The following is a 24,682-nucleotide window of genomic DNA, read 5'->3' on the forward strand; positions in this document are numbered from 1 at the left end:
AAGCAGCAAAGAATTAAGTGGTGATCCCAGACATGGGTGTGATTTTTCTCATGGGGGATAGGAGGACAGGGGTGTCAATCACCTTAACATGGCTATAGTTCTGGGGACCGACAGGGCTCCCCTTGGTGGCTGAACACCTGGTGGTGGATTTTACTAACATCGGGAATCCAGGAGGAGGATGAGTTCTGGGGAGAGGTTGTGGGTTCCCTTGTCCAGGTTTGCGTTCGGTGAGCAGTGAACATGGGGGTGAACATGATGGAAATGAGCCCAGGATGGATGTGGGCACTGACTCAAGGTGAACGAAGACCTGAATCGGACAGGGGCTTGGCTTCTCAGAGAATTCAGGGCAGGGAAACTGAGACCTAAACTCAGAACCAGGCTGAAAGGGGAGAAGCAAGGGAGGAATGGGCATCCATTTCCAACTGGAGAGCAAACACCACGGGTCTGGCAGGAATGAGGAGAGCGGCCAGAATTGCTGGACTGTCTGTTTCAAGGGGTGAGGCTGAGCTCAAGGCTGTGTCTGTGCTGAGAATTAGTCTTTATTTTGATTCTTGTATATGCTGTGGGGTAGACCAGATCCCCACATGCAACCGGAACCTGCACAAGGCTGCGTTTTTGGGCTTTTGAGTCATCCAGGAGGAAGTGTTCGGGGTTTGGGGGGTGGTAATTGGGTGGAAAAATCTGCATCCTAGAAAGAAGGTCTGAGCTAGCGCGGAGGAAATTTGTGGTGTCCTCAGAGATGCCACTGTGTAAGGGGTGCCGTGGGGCTCTCTGAGGTGGGCATGTTAGAGCAGAAGAGGCTGGTTGGGGGGACCTGGAACTGGATGCCTCCGTGGCAGGAGGACCGTATGCCCCGGTTTGCCGGGGGTGGACCTGATTTGTGCCTGTGTTTCTGTGTAGACGTGAGTAGTGCCTCTTCACAGCCCCGAAGACCCGGTTCGGATGATGACCGATAACTGTTTATAGTATCATGCCATCTAAAACAAACCCAGCACTTTGCGGGCCTGCCCATCGGACTGTCAACAAGCCTCTGCCCTGAAGAAGCTCTCTGCCTCTTGTCTCAGTGCCAATCTTTATTAGCTTGGTAACTCCTCACTTTCTGATCTTCAGTTTTGTAAAATGATCATCACCTAAATAACACAAGTGTCCGTTTCCCAGAATTGCTGTGACACTGACTTGGATGAGAAAGATCTTCGGAAGCTCTCAAGGCTCTGTAGGAGACTGTGCCATCTCTCTGTCTCTCTCCAGCTCTCTGTCTCTGTCTCTCTTCCCCTCCAGAAATCAGGCCACCCCATCTTTGAGGCAAGGAAATCGTGCTGACTACTCCGGGACCAAGAGGATAGTGACTTCCCTTTCTCTCTGTTGTCCCCTTTCTTCTTTGTCCTGAAGATTCCTGAGGCTCTGTAGAGCCAAAGAGTGAAGACCCCAGGGACTCAGCTTAAGGGGCCTGGGCGGGGAGGACAGGTGACTGGGCTTCAGGGGAGGGAACGGCAGTGATTACACGTGTGCCCTGTGAGAGCATTTCCCGCTTCAGGTCTAGAACTGTGTTCTGTCAAAAAGCTGCACGGGCTCCATGCACAGAGAGCGAGGCTGTTTGGAAGGAAGGAGGTGGGAGTGCTGCTTGCTCTGGGTGTTCAGGCCACAGGGAGATGTTGCATTTACTCAGATGATAGTGAGACTCAAATCCATGTCAAACTCAGTGTGTTGAAGAAACAGGGATATTTGGCCCAGAGAAGACTTACCGGCCAAGGATTTACTGATCTTCTAAGAGAGGAGCATTCCCATTTCTAGAGTTGATGTTCAGTGAATCAGCTGCCCCCCAAAAGGTAGTGAGCTCCCCATCCCTGGAGGAATGGGAGCAGAAATTGCCTAACTACTTGGCAGTGTTGTGGAGAAGCAACAAAGCACGTGCTCAAGGTGGTTGGACAGTTGGCTTTCAAAGTCCCTTCTAGGCCTGGGCTTCTGGGGCTCTCCTAACACCAGCCTCTGCTTTCGGCAGCCAGCTGCCTTCTGCATGAGTTGAAAGCCTGCCCAGCTCTGGCCTCCTTGCTGGGTGGGGCTCCAAGGGAGCTGCCCAGGCCTCCCACTCCTGCGACACAGGGCCACTGAGTTCACAGTCTCTGGGGTGCCTCTTGCAGCCACCAACCTCCTGGAGTCAAGAACTGAATGCATAGGTTAAACAAGGAAAAGGCAAAAACTACACACACACACACACACACACACACAGGGGGAGACTAGTCTGAAATGAGAAATACTGTCATGCTTTGGCCTTTTATCATAAGCCTATGGAGATGAATATTCTGACCTAATAATCAAAACAGGCTGTAATTGCAAACAGACTCTCAAGGCTGCACGGCCAAGGGGAGAGCAGATGAGATACCCGCTGAGCGTAGCAGGCCTGGCCCCGCCAGCCCTCCTCCCACCCTCGGTGATCGATGCGGCCAGCCAGACGTGCACCGTTCTGCTGGACTGGCTTGATGGAGCCCTGCTCACATTCTGCCTTCCTCCAGGGACCCAGGGCCCCCTGTGCAGGGGAACCTCCTCAGAGGAAGCCAGCTCCTGTTCCCATCCTGAGAAAAACATGATTAAATACACTGCAGCATCCTGAAACACAGCAGGGAGGAGGGAGGGAGGTCTCGCTCCCATCCCTCCCAACCTCCACCTCCTTTTGGCTCTGGAAGATGTTCTCCTGGGTGCGCCACCAAAGTTGGAAGGTCTTCGTGTCCCCTCCCTGCTCCCACCTCCTTTTTGTGTTTTGTTACAGACACACCCTCAGCTCAAATTTGCTTTGAAGGTCAGTAATTTCCACTCCTTTTCAAAACAACTGCCCAGTTCTTCTGGGACCCTAACGTTGATTCTCTGCACTGAGGAATGAGTCTCCATCAACAACAAGTACATTCCAGAAATATCCATCCAGCATCTTCAGTGGGCAAGGCATCCAGAGGGACCAAAGACGAACCAGGCCCGGGCCTTGTTCCCAGGACACTCCCTATGGCTCCCAAAGATTCAGCCACCCATAGAGCACAAGGAGCCTGTCTGCAGCCCTCTTAGGAGCCGTGAGAACCCTGAGGAAGGTGTGCTTCCACTGGGTGGGTCAGGGTGGTAAAGGGTTTTGAGCTAAGTATTGGGGAAGAGGAGGGTTGATAGAATGGGTTGATTAGGGAGGGGTCTACCAGGTGGCTGGAACTGCCTGGGCTAAGAAAGTGCAGGACAAGTTGGTGGTGCATTTGAGGACGGTCTGGTGGGCTATTGTGACTGGTGTCTGGGGTCTGGGGTTTGGTGATGGTGGAGGCTGTGTGGGGAGATGAAGCTGGGAAGGTATGTGGATTGAGATGACATTGTGATGGGCTTTGAAGAGCTTGCTAAGAAGCTTAACTTCAGCCCCAAAGGATTAGGGGCCCCTGGAGGGTGAGAAGCAGGGCTGAGGTTTAGAGACGACATTCTGGTGGTGAGATAGGGGATGGAAAGTAGAGGGAGAGAGTGGAGACAGGGGGCTAGAGGAAGGGTCAGGAGTCTAGGCGAAAGGAAACGCAAGTCTGGCTCAGAGCAGTGGTGGTGGGAAGGAGGGGGAGAAGAGCCTGGGCACAGTTTCTTCTCGAAGAAGGTCCCCGCTGGGATGGGGTCTTTGCTTGGTTGCTGAGTGCCACTGTCAAAGGATCATCGGGTTGGTGGGATCAGGGGCTGAAGACCAGTGTCGTGACTCCATGTTTTTGTATATTTTCATTTAGGAATAATTTTAGATTTACAGAAAACTGCAAAGATAGTACAGAGTGGTCCCTTCACCTGCCTTCCCCTGGTGGTTACATCTTGCAGAATTATAGTATGATATCAAAAGAGACCAGTGCTGTTTGACCTTCACACCCAACCAGCCCCTGCCTAGAGAGCTTGTGGGTATGAGCTGTGGCTTCTCTGAAGTGCTGACCTGCTCTAGAAGAGGGAGGGTCTAGAAAATTGGACAGGACTGGAGGCCTCAGGAGAGTCAGCCCCAGCAGCAGGCAGCCCTGAAACTAGTTGGGTAGTTTTGGCTCAGAATCTGCAGGGCTGGGGTGAGCTGTATTGACTCAAGCTTCACCATAGAAATCCTGCCTCAGTTTCCCTTCTTATTACTCTGGTCCTGGCTGAGCCTGGCACCTAGCTCTGAACCCCGACTTGTCTGGGTGAGCTGTACCGTCTCTCTCTAGCTTATACCCATCATAGCTTGGAGGGAGGTACTTGCTCCCTGCCCCTGCCTCAAATCCCAGACTAGCTCCAGAGACGACCCAGAGGGCAGCATCATTGCCCAGAGGGTCCTAGAGTCCCCAGGAGCCTCCTCACCATCTTAGAACCATGGTCGAGATGGATGCATCCTTCTGAGCCCTGCATGAAGTCCCCCAGGGTCCCGCCTGCTCACGGCTCTCCCAGCCTTGCCATCCTCCAGCTCCCTCGCCCCACAGAGGACCAGCCCACTGAGAAGACACCCCCCCAGCACCAGGTCACTCTGCTGTCTTTGAGCTCTTTACCAAGGCAGCTGTGGTAAGGGCTGGACGGGTCCTGCGCTCGGAGGCAGGGCAACTGGCCCCTGGTTTGGTCCATCATTGACTTTCCATGTGACCCCAGGCAAGCGACTAAACCCTCTCCTGGGGGCGATCTCAACACTAACCCCAGGTCATCAGGACCCACCAGAAGTTATCGACATCAACAAGTTTTGGAAAGTGAAGAGCTATAAAAATTATAGATGTTCAATCAGGCATTCATTCCCTTTCACAGTTTGAGTTCTACTGATCACTTTCTTTACCTATGAAGGATAATTAATAATGAAACCACTTAGGGAGCTTCTACCGTGTTCAAAGTGCATTACAAATACCCCAGATGAGGGATCTTGCAGGAGAAGGGACCAAGGATCAGAGACAAAGAGCAGACTCTCCCTTCAACCAACACTGTAAATCCCCCACCCCAGGCAATGCGTTACACCTGACACCAGGGCTTCGGACCAACCCCACCCTACACAGAGTCACGACGAGGCTCCCGCGACGCTCCAACCCCACACTGTCCGCATCCAGAGCAAATGCCACTGCTACCGCCACCCCTGCGCTGCTCACTTGCTGTTCGTGGACGAGTTTTTCCTGAGACAAGGCAAGGGCCTAAAAGGACTGTCTCCGGATCCTTCTCCACGGGATGGAGTCCCTGTCTGTGGACGGCCCTGCTGGAGTTCTAGACGTTCAGCTGGAGAGGGTCTGGCGCTCCCGCCTCAAGTGCACCTTCCACCCTGGATGGCCTCAGGGCCTCCAGCCGCTCTTCTGCTCCCGTCTTTCCCCTGCATTCTGGCTGACCTTGGGTTAGCTCTTGCTCTGTTCCAGAGGCTTCCATGGTTCCCTAGTGCCTGTTAACTTCAGTCAGACTCCTCAGCCAGTGTCTCAGCTCTTCTCAACTTACCTCCACCGCCTTTCCCACCCCCCACTCCTCCCTCCTTGTACCATGGACCCCCTGCAGATGATGTGGCCACCGTGGGTCTCTCTCCTCCGAGGGGCTGGGGGCTGGGCTGGGCTTGATTCCTCCCTCACCTCTGCCTGGGATCCATTCTTTCCTTGACAGCTGTGCACTCTGCCTGGTAGGACGTTTCCAAGCTACTTGGATGGGGAGGAGGAATGAGATTCCCCGGCACTAGAGTCCAACCAAGCAGGGCCTTAGGTCGTGGCTATATTTGACTGATTTCTATCTCTCTAAAAATAATACTTTCCTATTGGGAGAAGCATTTCATAACTAAGGCACCCACCACAGCCAGAAGCTTGCTAGTGGGGTCCCAGTAAGGCAGATGTAGTGTGACCTGGGGCTGGGGGGTGGGGTGGGGGGAGAGGGCATGTTCTTCAAACACCTGCAGAGCTGAAGGCCCCGCTGAGGGCATTCAACCCTCCTTCACCAAGCGCTCTCCCGGGGTGCCAGGCTGGGATGCCACTCCTGAGGGTCTGCGAAGCATCCTGAGAGCCTGAGAAAAGAGAAAATGACTCCTGCTTTGTTTCTTCGGGGGGTTCCATTTCCCCTGTCTCACTACGTGCAGAAAGAAGCCCTGGGAGGCTTCTCTTTCAAAGGGAAACTGAGGGAGGCCCCCAAAGAAAAGGGCTGATATTTTCACGCGTGGGGAGGTCTTGCATGGCTGTCCCTGCTTCACGTGTTTATTTGCTCTTGGACTCACAAACTCACTCAGTGGTTAGGCAGGTCTGTACCAAGTGATCAGCGAATGCCAGGGGCGTCCGGAGCTGCGGGCAGGCAGCGTGTAGCAGGGCGGAGGCTCTGCTCTTGGGGAGCTCCAAGTCCCCCATCCACTGGCTGGTTCCTCAGGATCCTGTGGACTGGCCTCCCGGCTGCCCCACAGGCAACTCTGCCAGAGTCCCTCCTGTCTCCCCAGGGTGAGACCCAGCCCACCTCCTTCAGATCCCCCTGAGCCCTGGCTCCCTTTGCGTCCACATCCTTGGCCAGCCCCTGACCCGGCTCAGCTTCAGGGCAGGGCCCCATCCTCTACTAGGCCTTGGCAGTGCCAGCAGCCAGACCAGTTGCCCAGGATGGGGTGACATTCCTAGTGGTACCACATGGGATCAGCCTGCAGCTGCTTTTACTAGCTCCCAGGAGGGCCTCCCAGCTTCCCTGTGTCCCAGGTGAATTACTCATCCGTCCCTGGAGCCTCCCTTCCTTCCACCACCATTTAGGGACGCCTGCCACGTGCTGGGTGCTGCAGTCAGGGCCAGCTACTTTGGGGACTTCTGCTTTGCTGCCTCGGTAACAGCTTCTGGTTTCCAAATGACCTCTTGGTGTGTCTCTGTGTGTCGCCCTCATTATTGATTTCTGTATCATTAACACCTGGGCCTGGGGACCCACAATAAATATTTGTTAACCAAGTGAATGAGGACATTTGGGAAAGGCTTCCTGAAGAATAAACATTTGAGCCGGGTCTTAAAGAGGAGTAGGAGTTCTCTAGGTGAATAAAGGGTCGGGAAAGGCCATGTTGGGGAAGAACACGGTATGCACAAAGGCTTGGGGGTGTCAGAGAAAGAGCTTGCGTCTCGGGGGTCTGGAGAGAGGATCCATGTGGTTACAGGTGAGAAGAGAACATCCTGGCAAGAAAGCTGACGAGACTGACGGTAGAGGGAGGGCGAGTTGGAGAATTTGAGGAGCCTTGAGGGACACTGCGGGGTTTGGACTTCAACCTGACAGAGGTCAGCAGTGATTTTTTTTGGGCCGCGCCACCATGCAGCATTTGGGATCTTAGTTCCCTGACCAGGGATTGAACCTGCGCACCCTTGGTGGAAGCTCGGAGTCTTAACCGCTGGACCGCCAGGGAAGTCCCCAGCGATAATTTTTGAGAAAGGGAATGACAGCATTTTATGTATTTATTCTTAGGTCACTTACTGTGGGTGTGGATAGAACGTGGACTCAAAGGGTGCATGATCGAGAAACAGAATATTTAGAATATTCGGAAGACTTTTATCATAGCCTCTTTAAAATATATGTATTTAATGAAGCTCCAAAGAGTGAAAAGGGACAAGTTAATCTAAAAATACCTAAAAATCCCATGATGGGGAGAACAATAAGTTTTCTAATTATTCTGTTATCTAACTAGAATCAAACAGGCCATATTCCTGGAAGGGCTCACCTGTAATTCTAGTGGTAATACTCGTGGGTCTTTAACTCGACTTTTCTTCTTGCTGTATAAAAATAATCTGATTCTCTCACGGTCTGTCCATGCAGCCATCAGAATATAATTATTCAGAAAAACGGTTAGTCTCAGCCTTGTTCATCAGATAGCACATCAGCTTTCCTTTTTTAAAAAAATTTATTTATTTAATTTATTTATTTTTGGCTGTGTTGGGTCTTCATTGCTGTGTGTGGGGTTTCACTAGTTGCGGCGAGCAATGGCTACTCTTCGTTGCGGTGCATGGGCTTCTCATTGCGGCGCCTTCTTTTGTTGCGGAGCACGGGCTCCAGGTGCTCGGGCTTCAGTAGTTGTGGCTCACAGGCTCAGTAGTTGTGGCGCACGGGCTTAGTTGCTCCGCGGCATGTGGGATCTTCTCGGACCAGGGCTCGAACCCGTGTCCCCTGCATTGGCAGGCGGATTCATAACCACTGAGCCACCATGGAAGCCCGAGACACTAGATTTTTTGTTAAGCAGAGCTGGATACAGTTTTTAATCACACTGTTATATGGACACGTTTAGCATACCTGCCAGGGGAAAGAAACCCCTTAGGGACTCAAAAGCTTGACAGGCGTATTTATGCATGTCAGAAGTGTCATGTTTTCCCAGAACCCTTATCTGTTTTCAAGACAGTGGCAGCTAGAAGTGAAGTCTCCATGGTCTGTGTTTATTGTTGACATCTGATGTGGGGCATTAACAATCATGTTAAAGGACACTGGAAACATGCATACGTGTACCCTGAGCATGTGTGCACACACACACACGCACACGTGCAAACACACCACACACATGCACATGCACACACCACAGTCTGGAACTAAACATCAGGCTGATGATTTGACCTCTAGGATATTATTGCTGGAAAGGATTTTGAAATCATCTAAGCCAGCCCCGCATGTTATATATAAGGTAACTCACTGCAGCCCAGAGAGGGGAACTCAGCAAAGGGAAGGCCACCAAGGGAATTGATGGCTAAATCCAATTCTAGCAGGCACACAACCAAGACAATTTCCTATAGCAAGAATTTCCTTCCAGGCTGTGTCCTCAAAAGGGCTGTGCTGTTTTCTGCAGGGTCACAATCTCACCTGAGGATACCCCCTTGAGACAATGATGGCTGCACCACAATCCTTGTTTAATAAAAGGAGCTGGGCACATCCTCAGAACTGGTCTTTATATAGGCTGGATTCCATTCCATCCATCTAGCTCCTTGGGGTTGGCAAAACATGTGGATTAAAACCCAGAGAATGGTGTCCTTGTGCCCTGAGCCTCTTCTGGTTTAACACCCTTGCCAGGTGGGAGACTAGAATTTTGTCCTTGGGGGTCTGTTTCCATTTTACTCCTATAAACATCCATCCCTGCCTCTTTTTCCTTCTCCCTTCTCAGATAGATGTGGGGAGGAATTATCGTTCTCTGTGGTGTTTAACCAATAAGACTTCACCGAACACCTGCCACGCACAAGCTCACCTGGGTGGATGACGGCAGGGATGCCGAGGATGACGGTGTGGGCTCAGCGCGTTGCAGGCACTCGCCGACAAATGTCCTAATTTCCTGGAAATCAGGACACGCCTCTTACCATTCATTCATCCACTTATTGATTATTTCATCAAAGGACGACCGTGTAGTACGTGATATTTCTTGCACTGAAATGCAGTGTTTCATTTGATTATGTGATAAGGTCATTCTCTCCCATCTTTTCTATTGCTTAATTATTTTAAGATTTTCATATAAACATCTATTGAACTCTTGCCATATGGGAGACAAATGATCCCATAGGTGCTTTTTCCTATTTAATATCATTTTGTTCCTACCACAGGTCTAGGAGATGGTTATTATTGTTACTGTCGTTTTTCAGATGTGATGCCTACATATATTTGCTTCAGGGGACACAGGCAGGAAATGGCAGGGGTGCAGCTCACTGCCAAAGACACTATGTTGTGTGGTCAGAGAAGGTATCCTGGAGGTGGGTGGCCTTTGAGTTGGACCTGGAAGGAATGGAAAAGTAGAGAAAAGAGGATGGAGCCTTCTAGAAGATAGAGAAGGGAGACTTGGAAAAATAGGCAAGGGGAAGAGAGTATCTGTCGTGACTCTTTGTTGCAAACAACGGGATGAGACTCTAGCTAATTCAAGTTACAAAAAGACCTGAGAGCCAGGTGCAGAATCTGTGCTGACCCACACATGGAGAAGCCCATCCTGAACGTGCTACCTGTGATCTGCCACCTCATGGTCTATTGGGAGGCACCCTGGACCCAGAAAGGCTGGCTTCTGTGGAGCAGCGGCCGAGGGCCTAGGCTCTGCAAGAGCGGGGGGTGCCGTCCGTGGGCCCAGCTTGTGTGCTCGGCAGATCAGAGCCACTTTTGTCAGCGGGGCCCAGGCCTTGGGCTCCATCAGCGGGAGACCTGGGCTTCTGGAGACGGGACCCTGGCCAGGCCTGAAGGCTTCTCTGATGGGGAAGCTTGAGCTAAGGTGAGTCTGAAAGGATGAAGAATATTCCAGGGAAAGGGCCTGGATGGGAAGGGCATTCAGGCAGACTGAGGTCCTTGCACGTGGAGGATGGAGAAACAGTGCTGCACAGTGGCTGAGCGAGCTAATTGTGCCCCTTGCTTCCTGTCACAGCCTCTCTGTGCCTCAGTTTCCCTATTGGTAAAGTGAGAATAGTAGGGGTATTGGCTGATGGGGTGGTTCTGAGGTGTAAATAAAGGATTACCTACAATGGTGAGAAGGTGCCCAGTGAGCCAAAAGTCTTAACAAATGTCAGCTGTTAAGAGTGTTATTATCACCGTCACGGCTGGAAGATAGGCTGCATGATGTGTGTGTGCATGTGTGTGTGTGCATGTGCATGCATGTATGTGTGTGTGTCTGTGCACTCATGTGTGTATGTGTGTGTGCAAGTGGGTGTGTGCTCAGGGTGCAGGGCTGCCCCTGTGGACCCCCAGGGTTTGGATTTAACTCTGAGACATTGAGAAGCCATGGACCCTTCACCCAAAGGCACAGTTCTGTGGGTGGTTGGGGAGCTGGGGGTGGTGAGAGGGCTGGTGGGGTGTCCTGGTGGGGGAACTATGCCTCCTGTTATGGGACTTACTCGTTTGAGCGGCCATCAGGGAGCAATGTCCAGAGGCAGATGGTCCCATGGCGTGAATAGGGAGCTTAGCAGGCAGGCCTGGTGCCGGAGAGGGAGCTGGGCCATCGTCAGGTGTTTCAGACCCCAGAGAGCTTGTGTGCAGTGAGCCTCAACCAGGGGACACTTGGCAATGTCTAGAGACATTTTTGGTTGTCATGACTGGTGGGTGCTACCGGCATCTGGTGAGTAGGGGCCAGGGATGCTGGTAAACATCCTACCATACCCAGGACAGCCCCACAGCAAATAACCAGCCCAAGTGTCAGCAGTGCTCAGGTGGAGAACCCTAATGCTGAGTGAAAAGAGAAGAGCCCCAAAGGCGGAGGTCAGAGAAACACCCACATTTTGGGGGTGCAGGGGTCTTGAATGTCTCCACATCTCAGGGAGCTTCTCTGACACCCCAGAGGGGTTAATTGCCCCCCAGGCTGTGATAATTCCAATTCCACAGGCAGGTGTTACAGCCCTCATTGTTTGCCTCTAACAAGGCAGCCACAGACGCTTTCTCTTTAACCTGAGTGAAAGATTCTCCAAATCAGGAAGTATGTGTATATGTATGTATTATTCATTCATGCATTCATTCATTCACTCACTCGGCACTGACTCAGCACCCAGACACCGGGCTGTCCATCTCCACCACCAGCCCCGTTTCAAGCCCAAGGCTCTCCTCTCTCCTCTCCTCACCTCTCTATCTCCTCCAGGCCGCATAGGCATGTCCCGATTCCCGCGACCTTTGGTGCCTTTCCTCCATCCATGCCCCAATTTATTGCCAAACTCATAAAAAGCAAAACTTGGGAGAGAGCGATTGAGTTTGCTTCTTGCAGCAGAATTTGATTTAGAGCCAAGAAGGTGGCAATCGCTGCGAAGTGGAGATGGGCTATTTCGAGAGTGCAGTGAATGATTTTTTTCCATCTCCAAACGACCTTACATATATTCCGTCTCCCGCTCCCCGCACTCCTGTGTTGGGATTGATAGGGGGTGTGTGACTGGGCTCCCCTGGGCCCTGATGCTGCTCCAGATAAATCTGTCTGACGGGCAGAAGGAGCGTCAGCACCCAGGGGGCTGGCTGGCTGGGCCGGCGATTTAACACATGGGGTTTGGGGGAACACAGCAGCCTCTGTGGTCGCCAGTGCATTCTGGCTTGATCACATGGGGACTGTCCACTGGCACTAAAGGCTCTGTCTGCTGGGGGATGTGACTGGCACATTTGTCAGTGGTCCCTGCGTCCATTTGGGGTCTTCCTCCTCATGATCCCTGGCTCTCTGCATTCCTCGTCCCCACCGATGTCAACTCCTCAACTCTTCCCATGGGTCATGGTTATCTCTGCCCCAGGACACCAGAAGGTGCTCCTGTCCTGGGTCAGGAGTCCAAAGACTTGGGTTTGGAGCTCCTCCACTGCTGGCAAAGAGGGCCCCCTTCAGCAGATTTCTTCTACTCTCTGTGCCTCAACTTTATAATCTGTAAAATGGGGTTAACACTAGTATAACAGTATAACCCACCTTCTGGGAGTATCAGGAGGATCAAAAGAATTTGGGATGTGGAATCAGGGGACTCAGCTTTTGTTCCCAGCTCCCCTCTGGTTAGTTCATGGAGGTTGGGGATGTTTTCTAGTCTCAGTTTCTCCATCTTTGATGAAGACTAAGTGAAATAGGGAGTGTGTGGGATTTTGTGATTCATAAATACTTCGAGGAAGTCTCCCAAGAGGTTCTGCTTGGCAGTGTTGGGGCTGGCTCGTCCTGTCCACCCCGATCAGGTACGGCCACTGCCCGTTGTCTCCCCGCCTGGGCTGCTGGGCTACAGCTCTGCAGCCTGAAATTTAGGGGCAAGTCTGGAAGGCACAGAGGAGGGTGTTCTGATAAGGGGGCATTTTGATTTGGCTGTATCAAAGGCCCCATGTCAAAGTGAAAATCGCCGCCCTCTATTTCCAAGAATATGCCCAACAGACATCCTTGCCCCCTTCCTCAACTCTTGACCATCCTGACCCCTCCCTCCTCTTATCTCATCCTGGCTTCGCATCCCTTCACTGGTCCTCACCCAAGAGTGGGGCCGGGTGACGGCTGCAGAAAGTTGAGGATGGAGGGAGTTGGCAACCGTCGTTTCTGCCTCTTACTTGATGACTATAAAATAATAGCTGAATATCAAATCATTGGTTCTTAGGCAGAATCAACATGTCTCTGCATCAACATGGCTGCGTCAAAACATGGACCCAAAAGCAGTTATAATGCTGGGGACCTACAGGGCACACGGTGGTGGAGGTACCACCATGGTGGAGATCTGGGTGCGTCAGCCCTCAGGAGGCCGGTTCTGTGGGAGCCTGGCAGGGCTTAGGCTCCTGGGGTCCCGCTCCTGCTGTCCCCACAAGAGCACAGTGGGTAAGATACTCACCTGAGGGAGGCGGGGTGGGGGGCAGGAGGCTGGCCGGGGCAGAGGCGACCATCCTGACTCTGTTGTCAGCTGCATCCCCCTCTGAGTGGGCACAGTGCCCTCCACTCCCAAGGTCAGGTAGAAGCCTGGATTCTAGGGAGCACGGGGAACATTTCAGGGGACCTTTCCCTGAAACAAATGGGCTGGGGAACTTGAGGGGGGCTGGTCCACCTCCCTCTTATGACTGAGTAGGAGTCAAGAGGCTGAGTGACCTTCTCAGAGCCACAGAGCCAGCGAGGGGGACCCGAGTCCCCTTGCTTGTCCTCCACTGCTTCTCACCATGGCACAGCCCCGACCCTACTCCCTGCAGGGGGGTGGGTTCTCTCTTGAAGACTATAAAATAATAGCTGAAAAGAAACTCAAAACATATCCATTTTTATATTAAAAAAATCTCGATTCTGTAGGTCTTTATGTGTGAACAGGGTAAAAGGGGGCCGGTGTATTAAGAAGAGAGGGAGGAGGAAACAGTATTTATGGAGTGCCTGCTGCACGCCTGGGGCTATGTGCTATGTTTCCCATGATTTCTTTTTTTCTTGTTTCTTTTTTTTTTTTGGCAGCTGAGTCCTAACCACTGGACCATCAGGGAATTCCCTCCCATAATTTCTGATATGATCTTACTAATACACACTTGAGGCATCTGCCCCTGCTCCCATTTACTGATGAAGAAACCAAAGCTTAAAAAAGAAGTCAGTTCCGGGCTTCCCTGGTGGCGCAGCGGTTGAGAGTCTGCCTGCCGATGCAGGGGACGCGGGTTCGTGCCCCGGTCCGGGAGGATCCCACATGCCGCGGAGCGGCTGGGCCCGTGAGCCATGGCCGCTGAGCCTGCGCGTCCGGAGCCTGTGCTCCGCAAACGGGAGAGGCCACAATAGTGAGAGGCCCAAGTACCCCCCCCAAAAAAAAGAAGTCAGTTCCTTCTCAGGGTCCCTCAGAAAGTAAGAAGATCCATCACTACCTACAGCTGAGTGCAAGAGCTCTGTCTTTCGGGCTTCCGTGTTGAGGAAGGGAGACTAAACAGGAATTCCAGCCCCCCACTCTCTACCTGTTCATTTGTTCATTCATTCATTCATTCATTTATGCATTCATTCTGCAAATACTTGCTGTTCATCATTACCAGGCGCTGTTCTAGGCACTGGGAATGTAGCGATGAACAAAAGAATGATTAAAATCCTTTTCTTCATGGAAGAAGGGTGGGGAGAAATTGGAGGGATGAACAATAAATAACATAGTATGTTGAACTATTTAAGCTTGCTAATATCCCACAATTTTGACTTACAAAACTGGCCATTTCATACAGTTTAACTGAAGGAGTGAAATATACAGATGGTGTGAAGTGCTATGGAGAAAAATAAAGTCAGAAGGGGGTGGGCTCGGGACCCCAGAGTTAGAAGGCATGGCTTCTCCTTTCCTGCAGGAAAGAGGTCTTTCTCGCGTCTTCATCTGACCACGCACGCCCCTCGTCTCCACCAAAAACTCCCAGTCTTGCTGAAGGAGCCCCCGCTCCTCCCTGGATACTCAAGGCTCTTTATGCTCTGCATCCCTCCACCTTTGTCCCTCCGTCAGACCCACAGCTCCCGGAATACAGCCCCTTCTGTCTGCCGGGGTAGCCGGCCCTCGGTGGAACTGTCCTCCGTGCCATTCTCTGCCGGCCCTTCAGACCCAGCTGGAGTGTCAGGTCCTCAGAAGCACCTTCCCGAGCCTTGCCCTCCTTCTCCCAGACAGTTTTAATTGCTCCCTCCTCTGCACTCACACACCACTTTATTATGGCACTTAGAGCTGCTCTTCTCTTTAGAAGACACCGTGATTTATTCATGTGCCTTATTAATGGTCCTATTCCCAGTGGCTGGCGCAGGCCTGGTAGACAACAAGGCTCACGACAGGCATGATGAGCGAAGGAAGGAAGGAAGAAGAGCCGAGTGGGAGCTGCAAGGAACGGAGAATCAGGAAAGGTGGGCTTTATGGAGAGGGTCAGCAGAGGCAGATCTTGAGGGTTAGGGCGTTGCCTAAGGGAGAGAAGAGGGGACGCCCATGCCCGGTCAGCCCACACCTGCCCACTCTTGTCCACTCCTGCCCAGCCCTGCCCACACTGACCTGCCCACACCCAGCCTGCCCATATCCTGCTCACACCCTGCATCCTCCCACACCACCATCTGGCCCCGCTTCATGCCCTCCATCCACCCTGGACTTGCTTTTCCTACTGCCTTGGGGGCTCTTGTCCTCACTTCTCTCCCTGCCTCTTCTCAGAGGTACTCTTCAGCATCCTCCAGACCGGGGAGCTTGCCCTGACGAGCACCCGTAGCTCCCCGCTCTGCCCCGCCTGAGGCTCCTCGCAGCTGTTAACGCCTGCTGGGCAGCAGGGCGCAGTGGCTGAGCTGACGGCTTTTGGATCAAACTGCCTGTGTTTGAATCCTAGCTGTGACATTGGGCAAGCTGGTTGTCTTTTCTGTCATTCTTCAGCCATTTCTTCTGTGAAGTGTGGGTGGTAACGGTACTGAGCTCCTGGAGTACCCGGAGACTCCTGGAACTAACCCACGTGGAGCGCCGGCCCAGAGCTGGGCTCGATACTCTGAGCATCCGTCGTTGACGGCAGCTGTGTCTTTCCTTCAAGCGGGACTCTGTGAGGCGAGGGGCCCTCCTGGCCTTGTTCTCTGCCCAGCACACGTGGAGGAGCCTGGCTGTGACAGTTGGTTGAGCGCCTCCAGGAGGGAGCAATGTGGGCAGCCCTGGAGCTGGGCTGAGCGGAGAGTGGACAGTACGACGGGGCCAGGGGGAGGACCAGAGCCTGGCGACCTGGGTGCAGGGCAGATGCCGAGCCCTGGTTTTCCATGCGAAGAAGACTAGTCTCTCCCACGCGCACATTGATGAGCAACTCTTTGTGCATCCAGGAACAAGGTTGCCCAGAAACCAGAGATGCCCGGAGCCTATGTTTGGCCTCTTGCCGAAACGCTTCTCTCCGTGAGATTACACATTCTAGGCCACATCCCTCCCATCGACACTTCCTCCCTCACTTGACTCCTTTTCTTACTCCTCCATCATAAAAATCTCCAGAAACAGGTTTTGTTCAAAGTGAATGAGGCAATAAATTCTCTGTTTCTGACAGACCAACAAGAGAGATAAATTCTGTGATGGGAGAGGCAGCCCTGCTCCCTTGCCCTGTGGAGCTCTGGCTGATGTTCAGGTCTGTCCAGAGAAGCGGGGACTGTGTCGGGGGAGAAGGCAGAGGAAGCTCCAGGAGGTCCCTGGGCCCACCTTGGGTTCAGGTTGGGCAGCTGCTCAGGCGAGGTGGGATCGTAGTCATTTATCAACTTGCTGAAGGCCAGGGGCAGGTCTTCCTGGCAGACAACAAGCTGGGTGGAAGGAGACTCATTCATTCACTCATTCATTTATTCATTCAATCTCCTATCCATCAATTCATTCGGCAGTCACCTAGCGTGGATGAGAGGTACCCAATTCCCCTCAAGTATGACCTTTTAGAAGAAGCCTTCCCACAAAGGATCCCAAATATTTGCAATTCAAGTCATAGCAAAAGATTGATTTCCCTGGTAAATAAAGAGCTCCTACAAATCATTAAGGAAAATAAACAACCCAACAGGAATCCAAGCAAAGGATATGAACAAACAGCTCACAAAAAGGGAGTACAAAGGGCTCTAAGACCAATGACGTGTGAAAAAGGCTGACTCTCACTCATCACGAGAGATGTGTACATGACATGTCACTGCAATGCCAGCCCCACCCCCAGATTGCTCGAGACTGTTGATGAGGGTGTGTGGCGGGCGCTCACTGCTGCGTGGTGGGGACAGAGTGCCGCGGTACAGATACCGTGGAGATCACTTTGACCCCGTGCCTCTGGAGGGTGACCTGGCAATATTTCAGCACTGCTTCTACCCAGCAAGTCTACCTCCAGAAAGTTAACCCGCCTCTACATGGACAGACTATTCTACACGTATGACATTGTTCCCTGAAGCATCTTCTGTATCACCGAGGATTAGAAACAGCCCAAATGTCCTTCACTAGGGGATTGGCTAAATAATTTACGGTGGATTTGTACAACTGAACGCTATGCAGTCATGAAAAAGAGAAAAAAAAAAGGGTAATAGGAAGTAGCTTTAGGCGCTAATATGCATTGGGCTCCAAGATACATTTGTAAGTGAAAAGGGCAAGGCATGCAATGGAATGGAATACAAATGATGCTGTTAGTTGTATAAAGGAGAGGAAAATGAAAATATATGTACACATAGGTATACAATATACATATGTATATATAATGTACATATATATTCATTTTCTTCATTTTAATATGAACAGCATCATAATTGGTGTTATGCACAACACAATATAAGTAGCACGTGCATTATATATTCATATGCACATATATGCATAAACGGTCCTGTACATTTACCTCTGGGAGGACCAAGACCTGTGAACAATGGCTGCTTCTGGGAAGCAGAGCCAAGAGCTGGGAGGCTGGGGGACATGGTCAGAGGGCGACTTTTCACTGTATAACCTTTGTGCCTTTTAGGTTTTGAATCTTGTGAAGGTATTCCCTACTCAAAAAAGTAGCTACCGTTAACCTTTTTTCAAAGAAAGATGAAAAGGAGACATCTTCCTAAGTCTCTTAGCTGGGCCAGAGGTCTGGGAGTGGGTCAGGTGGAGAACAGAGGCAGGGCCTGCAAGGGCAGGTGCCTGGAGACATTGTGGCACAATCTGGGGACCAGGCTGTGGTCGGAGCACAGTTTTGGGGAGTCTTGGTAAGAACGTGGCAGGCGAGAAATGCAAGAGATTATTTATTGCAGTGAGGGGGTCTTGAGGGATTTAACAGGGGCCGGACATGGGTTATGTTGAATATTTTGGGAAGAGCTTCCTGGAGGCAGGGTGGGGAGCGGTCTGGGGAGAGAGAAGGCGCCTGATTCTCTGCCTGCCTTTCCCAGCCTTTGCTCATCTTCAGTGACTCTGACAAGTGAGTGGAGTGAATGCTATCGCACGTGGGGACTGAGGCTCAGGATAACTGACTCCTAAGTTCTCACAGGTTAGAGTCAGGATGCAAACTCAGGTTCCTGTGTCTCTGGAGCCTGAGCTCTGATTTTAGCTCCGTGTGCTGGGTGTGCTCACAGGGCTGTGAGAATTGTGAATCGGTGGCCAAGCGTCAGGGCCAAGTATGTGGCTGATTAAGTCAGGGGATGCAAGGGCAAGATCTTATCATCAAGCTCCCACCAACTCACTGATCCTTCCCTCTCCCACCCCCGAGCTGCTGTCCAGGTGACATAAGTCCCCCGTCTCATCCATGGGAAGAGAAGCAGCGCATTTCTTAACGATCTGTTTTCTTCTTCTGCGGACATAGTGAAGGTTAAGGCAGGCTTCTTACAGCTGTAACAGGAAGGGCTGGAAGGAGGTTCCCTCCAGATAGGGTCTGGGGGAGATGCATTTGGCTCCAATTAAGCTGAGCTTTCTAAATTTCCTGGTCATTTGGTTTGCATTTTCCTGTCATTGCTTGCATTTGTCTACGACTCCCGTTTTATAAATGTGAAAACTGAGACTCAAAGAGGCAAACGTTCACCTAAGGTCACCTGGTTTGTCAACGGTGGAATCAGGTCTTAAACCCTTGCCTTGGGACACCAGATCTTTCTACCACAGCATGCGTTTTTTTGTTTTTTGTTTTTGTTTTTACTGTTAATAGGGGTTTATTTGATGTCTCATGAAACGAACTCAGAAATGGTTTGCGATTACTTTCGCAGACTTTCAGTAAAGAGAAATCCGGGTTCCCCTTGTTGTGAGGCTGGTATTTTCACTGTTTGTGGCCAGGTGTCGGGCCTATCAGATGCCGGGCCCTGGGGCAAAATGGGTGCCCGCGGGAGGCTGGATCCGGCAGCCGGGGGAGACAATGGGCGGCTCAGGAACGAGGCGCTGCTTGGCTAGGCCTCCGCTGTGACGACTACCATGGGCTAGTTTAATTAAGAGCTGGGGGAAGAAGGGTGCATTGTGTCCAGGGAGCTGATGAGGTCAGCCGAGGGGGGGTTGGGAGGGGCCTGGCAACCAGAGGACGCTCTGTCTGCTCCGTCTACCTCTGGGGACAGCCCAGACTCCCAGCATGAGCAGGTCTGTGCAGGACGCGCTGCAGTGAGTCTGACTAGGTCGGCTGCCTTCTCAGATGCTGAGACCCTCCCTGGCCATGAATAGAAGGTCTCCGGTTCCCTCTGGGCTGCCTGGGGTTCCCTCCTGACTCTTCCCAAAGCCTAAGCCCAGGGGTTGAACCTCTGCTCTGTCACTCATTCACTCACTCACTCTGTGACCTTGGGTAAGTCCTATCCACTGTCTGAGCCTTAATTTTTTCATATGCAAAATGGGAGTAAATAGTACTTGCTTTTCCTACCTCCACAGCATTTTGGGGAAGACCAGCTGGATAAATGGACGAGATGCAGTTTGGAAATTGTAAAGCAGCGTACAGTACATGCAATGACACTGATAAAACACATAACCATCCCCGCCATTAGAACGTCTTCAACACCCCAGCTCTACCCCGACCACCCCGTGCCTTCCTTTCTTGTGTAACAGTAGGGTCATCTTGATTGTTTAACTTTTCAACTGAAAATACCTTATTATTTTTCGAATTCCCGAAGTAGTACAGATTCACGGTAAAACATTTTTTTAAGGGAAAAAAAATCAAGATCTCCAGCTTTAACATTGACACCACGTGACTCGGGGGAAGCCACTTCTCTTTTCTGGGTTTGATTTCCCCATGTAGCCACTAGATCAGAGATGGTAAATGTATAACACATACACTGCCCCTCCTCTGTCCAGTGCTTGTGGCAGACCTCACTAGTGGATCACAGCGTTCTCTCCTGCTGTCCCTGGAGTCTGCTTCAGAAACTTGCTCAACACAGCCTCCCATCTATCAGAATGGCTGGGAGAAGGAATCTGTTGTCTTTTGATGACCGGATGAGCTCTCACGTTCTCTGACATCTTGGAGGAACGAGTCCCAGGGTTCAGGCCCCGGAGAGAAGCTTGGAGAGTCCCTCAGCTTGTCCGTCTAATAGGGAGTTTCCTTTTATCCGGTTCAAGAATCTCAAGTATTGTGTAGCACATAATGGCTTCCAATGGGGAGTTCCCTGAAAATTTTTAAGAAAAAAAAAAAGGAATAACTCTTGGAAAGTCAATGGAATGCGAGCAACTGACTTAATTCACACCCACACAAATGCTTGTGCTCTTTCAGCTCCACATGAAACTGGGTGGGGTAGAATATTTCTGAAGCACTAGCTTCCAAAAAGCATACAGCGTGGGGAAGCGAGCTGACACTAGTAGGACCTGCTCTGTGGAGGCATTATCCTGATGTCTCACATTCCTAGAATGTGAACGATTGTAACAAATGAGGGAACGGACCTAGAGAACAGAAGTGAGCTGTCCAAGGTCATCTGGCTTGTGAGCAATAAAGCAGGGACCTGAACCCAGCTGCTAGCCCTCCACTTTTTCAGGGGAAACCACACAGCCTGCTAAGTGAAAGTCCCCACAGTTTGGAATATTTCTATGAAGGAAATGTTTCCTCACCGTTGATGTGGGGAAAAGCATCATCTTGGTATTATCGTCCAGTCCAACTGCCGCCATCCGTGTGTCTCCCCACCCCAAGTCGGACGTGAGCCTTTCCCTCTTTGACACGCTTGCGTCTGCAGAGAGAGAAACCAGACAGCGCAGGGAGCCAGGAAAGTTGGGTTCTGGTCCAGCCAGCAGGCAGTTCTGGTCCCTCTCTGGACGGCAGTGCCTTTGTTAAACAGTGAGGGGCTCCTACTTGCAGCCCTACCTAGCACAGCGGGTAAGGAGGTGGCTTCTGGAGCCAGCCTGCCTGGGCCCTTTCCGTGGTTTTAACCAGTATTACTTGTGCCATCTTGCGCCTCTCTGTGCCTCCGTTTCCTCATCTATTAAATGAGAATAGTAACATCCCCTCTCTCATAGGGTTGCTGTGAGGGTGGAATGAGTTAATTCACGTGCAGTTACGACAGTGCCAGTCAATGTTAGCTGTGACAGAAAGGACCTGGAATCTCAGGGCCTGGGCCCATGCAGGGAGAAGTGAGCGGTGGCTTGGCGTGGGGGCCCTGGCAGGTTTCATGACGGCACTCCAGCTGGGCTAGCAGCCTTATTTGGGGCTTCTCTTCTAAGAAGCTGCGGAGCTTCGTTCAAATATTTGGCCAAAGTTCAATGACATCAGCTCCTCCTCCGGGAAGACCTCCTGGATGGGTGGGCTGACCTGCTCCCTCTCCCTGCCGCGGGCTCCCAGCCCCTGGTGCCGGTGCCACCCTTTGGCCTCAGACAAAGCGGGCACCAGCAGAGGCAGCAGCCGGGTCTGCTCGGTGGCTTTCACGAAGCTGGAGCTCCCGGGAGCCCGAGCTGGGCCGGTCTGCTTTGAATCCTATTTGCATTGCAATAGGCGAGCCTAGCCTTCAATACAGGCCTCTTCTCTTTTGACAGAACAGCCTCACAATTGCCTATTGACCGGGCACCTGTTCCTGCCCCAGACATTATGCAAATGCCGGCCAGGAGCGAAGCCGCCAGCCCCCGGGCCATTGTGCATTGAACCCTGATGGCGCCCTGCCAGCTCCCAGCCGGCCTTTGTTCCCCGGCTGCACAGTGCCACCCCTGCCCCCCTCCCCCCCCCCCCACCCCCCGCCCACCCGAGGTGCCCTGCCGAGAAGCCACCCGCTGACAGCTACTTGGGTCCTTGTACCTGAAGAAAGACCCTGCGAGCTGGAGGCTGGCCCACGCTGAGCCGGGGCTGGGGGCCCCGGAGGCAGCCACGGACCGGCCGGGCCCTTCAGTCCCTGGGGACCACGGAAAGGGGCCTGGCAGGCAGAGGAGGGGGCAGCCCGGATCGTGCCATCTGGGGAAGGGGATTATAATAATCACTCTCACATCTGCTGAGGGCCTTCCAGTTTGCAACCCCGTCTCATGTCCATCTCCCCGAGAGGCACACCTGCCCCTTGAGGAGGTGGGCGGGCAGGGGGCTGTGTGCCTTTCACACAGGAAGGGACTTAGGCCCCCCTGGGGGGGAGCTGGCTAAGGCAGCACAGAGTCGGGGGCAGAGGGGGACTCAGACTCAGCACCGTTGGGGTCTCTGGCTCCCCGGCATCTTGCCTGGCTCCTCTGGGCCCCCTGTCTTTGCCCAGGCTGTGACTCCCCCAAGCCACCGTGGAAGGCCTTGCACGGCATGGCTCCAGCCCACCTCCTGTTTTTTGGTTTCTTCATCCTCTTCTATACCCTCGGCTTCACCTTCACTCAACCCAGAAGGGCTTTTCAAAGCGTGGTCCTGGGACCAGTAGCTCCAGCATCACTGGAACCTGTAAGAAATACCAGTTCCTGGGCCCCAGCCCCGGCCTGCTGCTCCCGGGCTAGGCCCAGCTCTCTGTTTTAACCAGTTTCCAGGTATTCTAATGCACAGGCAAGTCTGAGGACCACAAGCCCAGACGGCCTCATGCACTCCCTTCTCCGTCCAAGCCTTGCTGACCCTATTTCCGCCCCTACAGCTGGGCCCCTCTTCTTGGGACCATTCCCAGCCTCCCTTCCCGGCTCCTGCTGGTGGACTTGAGGGAACATTATTGAGCACCTGCCGGGTCCTGGGCTCAGGGCACCCAAATGAATGAGGCACACCCTGAAGAAACTCAGTCTGGTGAGGGCACAGCCAGTGTGCCCTTCCGCATTTCCGAGCAGAGCGCTGGTGCTTTGGGAGATGTCAGTAGAGGTAGTGGGCGCGTGCAGGGAGGGTGCAGCCCAGGACCTCCAGGAAGGCCCTGCCATATGTGTGTGCCACGGGCAGGGTCTGGCTGGGTGGCATTGAGCAAAGGCAGGGGAGAAGTGGTACTGAGGTCGCTCGAGGGGCCCAGTCACACTCTCCACGCCCTCTTGTGCCACGCGGTTAATGGCTACTTTGCATCTAGAAGGAAGCCTATGCTCCAGGAGGCAGGATGGGTGGGGACTGCTGAGACCTCCTGGAGATGGGAGTCGAGCACAGGAGGGCAGCCCTGGCTGGGGCACCGTGCGAAGGTATCGAGAAAGGAGCAACCCAACTCCTGTGGGACCACCGACCTGCAGTTGTAGCAGCAGATGCCCTTGGTAGGGTGGAAGCCCAGGTCTCCGTCCCACCCTTTGTGCCCAGTTGGGCCACCTCTGGCCCATTTCCTTGCTTCAGAAGAGCCATCAGGATGGGAAGTAAGAACAGGAGGCGGGCAAAGCACCGGAGTGACCCCGGGTGCCATCCAAGCTGCCCCCCGGCAGCCTTCGGGCCCCGAGCATCTTTCACCCGATGCCAAAGTGCTTTAAAGAGTTTGGCCCAAAGCAGGGAAATCTGATCTCATGAGAGGCCAGGGCAAGGTTCTCAGAGCCAAGTGTTGCTCTGGGCTCACAATTTGCCTCCTTCAAGTACTGTCAGAGTACTCCTTGCCTAAAAGACAAATCTAAAAGAAAAGTAAATAAAGGCAGCCCTCCACAAACCACGTTCCTTAGTGTGGCATTCAATGCCTTTTAAGATCTGGCCGTATGTCTTCTCCTGCCTCAGCGCCTCGGCATTCCATCACCCTTCCGAGGCTCTGCTAGGAGGGGCCGTCGGCCTGGGGGACAGAAGTGGAGGGGGTCATTTAAACACTTCTTCCTTTCAGGCCCATCAGATTAACTTCTACTCATGCATACAGACTTTCCTCGATGTCTCCCCCATTGGGAAGGCTTCCTAATCTATTTTTTCTATTCAGAATCATTTATTAAGGACCCACTGGGTACCAACGTTCTGGGCTCTGGAGGTAACATGTTGAGTGAGAAGCCCATCTCTCAAGGAATTGCCGGTCTAGTGGAGGAAACAGACCACCACTGCATGACCTGGATGAGGGTTTAAGTGGATGTGGGGAAAGAGGGCTTAAGGGAATTTGGATGGACCCAAGTTGGGGAATAGTTCAGTTAGGAGAAGTATAAGGGAGGAGAGGAGCTCGGAGTGACGGCCGGGTTTCCGGATGTGTGGACGGTAGGATTATCCCTAAGAGGGAGACCGTAGAGAGAGAGAAAGATTGAGGAACAGATGCAAGGATGAGGAGGTGGGTTTGGCTGAGCTGAGTTTGAATTGCCCACAGCACAGGCAGAAAGACCCCCACTCGTAGCTGGATGAGGGCTCTGCCCTTCAGGGAGAGTCTGGGCTGAGACTGACACTGGGCACCAGAGTATGGAAGTGACAGTGGAGTCTTGGGCTGAGTCTCCTGTCCTCCCAGGTAGGAGTCATGGCAGTGCCTACTCCATCTTTTGGGTTCCCATCGTACATTCCCTCCCTCCTCACAGCACTGAGCGTGCCATGTCCTGGTCTGCTGCTGCCCCCCTCACCCCCCCCTGCCACCACCCCGCCCCGGTATTAGGAGCACCTGAGAAATGGGGGTGCAAAGCACTGGTTTCCAGGTTACTGGGGTCTAATGGCTTGAGGAGGCCTTGATTTTTTGCAGCCTCCCCTGTGTGACTCACCTCTCTCTGCT

The 24,682-nt window shown here is 52.6% G+C and overlaps 2 long non-coding RNA genes across 6 annotated transcripts in view; one reads left to right on the top strand and one right to left on the bottom strand.

Moving 5' to 3' along the window:
* The window catches only part of LOC109550135 (uncharacterized), a 226,181-nt gene that overhangs the window by 110,602 nt on the left and 90,897 nt on the right, over nucleotides 1-24,682 (top strand). The window lies entirely within an intron of this gene.
* LOC141276665 (uncharacterized) lies at nucleotides 17,907-24,510 on the bottom strand. Of its 2 annotated transcripts, XR_012326567.1 has the most exons (4): nucleotides 22,402-24,510; nucleotides 21,907-22,059; nucleotides 20,736-20,851; nucleotides 17,907-20,299 (listed from the first exon to the last, which is right to left on the bottom strand). It is a non-coding gene; the product is annotated as an uncharacterized lncRNA (long non-coding RNA). The 2 variants fall into 2 exon arrangements; XR_012326566.1 differs by having other exon boundaries at nucleotides 21,907-24,509.

This window comes from Tursiops truncatus, chromosome 16 (assembly GCF_011762595.2).
Source record: "Tursiops truncatus isolate mTurTru1 chromosome 16, mTurTru1.mat.Y, whole genome shotgun sequence".
In the NCBI taxonomy this organism is placed as follows: domain Eukaryota; kingdom Metazoa; phylum Chordata; class Mammalia; order Artiodactyla; family Delphinidae; genus Tursiops; species Tursiops truncatus.